The sequence below is a fragment of the Coturnix japonica genome, unplaced genomic scaffold (genome assembly GCF_001577835.2).
Source record: "Coturnix japonica isolate 7356 unplaced genomic scaffold, Coturnix japonica 2.1 chrUnrandom826, whole genome shotgun sequence".
NCBI lineage: Eukaryota > Metazoa > Chordata > Aves > Galliformes > Phasianidae > Coturnix > Coturnix japonica.
The window spans coordinates 19,031-20,449 of NW_015440183.1; positions in this window are offsets into that span (position 1 = coordinate 19,031).

Here is a 1,419-nt window from a genome sequence, read left to right on the forward strand (position 1 = left end):
TCAGGACCTGTATGGGTCAGTCAGGACCTGTATGGGTCATTCAGGGCCTGTATGGGTCAGTCAGGACCTGCGTGGGTCAGTCAGGACCTGTGTGGGTCATTGAGGGCCTGTATGGGTCATTGAGGGCCTGTATGGGACATTGAGGACCTGTATGGGTCAGTCAGGGCCTGTATGGGACATTCAGGGCCTGTATGGGTCAGTCAGGGCCTGTATGGGTCAGTCAGGGCCTGTATGGGTCATTGAGGACCTGTATGGGACATTGAGGAGCTGTATGGGTCAGTCAGGACCTGTATGGGTCTCACTATATCCCTTCCAGGACCTGTATAGGTCTCACAGTCTCACTATATCCCTTCCAGGACCTGTATGGGACATTCAGGACCTGTATGGGTCAGTCAGTCCCACTATATCCCTTCCAGGACCTGTATGGGTCATTGAAGACCTGTATGAGTCATTCAGGACCTGTATGGGTCAGTCAGGACCTGTGTGGGTCAGTCAGTCCCACTATATCCCTTCCAGGACCTGTATAGTTCTCCCAGGCTCACTATATCCCTTCCAGGACCTGTATATGTCTCCCAGGCTCACTATATCCCTTCCAGGACCTGTATATGTCTCCCAGTCTCACTATATCCCTTCCAGGACCTCTATAGGTCTCCCAGTCTCACTATATCCCTTCCAGGACCTGTATAGGTTTCCCACTACGACCCTCCCCCATCCCCGCCTCCTGTACCGCAACACCGCGCCGCCATTGGCTGCCGTTAAAAAGCGGGCAGCCAATGGGAAGCCTGTTGCTATGGCAGAATGGGCAGCGTGGAGACGCCGGGGTTTGGGGGGGGGTGTTAGCCCAATGTTAATAACCCCAAAGGGTAACAATGGGGTTTTATCTATCTGTGTTCACTCTGGACCCTACTAATGACCCACAGTGTTAATTACCCCCAATCTTAATTACCCCATAAGATGAGAGTGGGGTTTCCCTATGTGTGTTCACTCTGGTCCCTACTGATGGCCAACAATCGACCCTACAGACCCCTAAAACTATAGGACCCTAACCCTAAAGACCCCCAACCCTAATGACCCCTAACCCTAAAGACCCCTAACCCTATAGACCCCTAACCCTATAGACCCCTAACCCTAATGACCCCTAACCCTATAGACCCCTAACCCTAATGACCCCTAACCCTAAAGACCCCTAACCCTAATGACTCCTAACCCTAATGACCCCTAACCCTACAGACCCCTAACCCTAAAGACCCCTAACCCTAATGACTCCTAACCCTAAAGACCCCCAACCCTAATGACTCCTAACCCTAAGGACCCCAAATCCTATAGACCCCTAACCCTAATGACCCCTAACCCTAATGACCCCTAACCCTAAAGACCCCTAACCCTATAGACCCCTAACCCTATAGACCCCTAACCCTA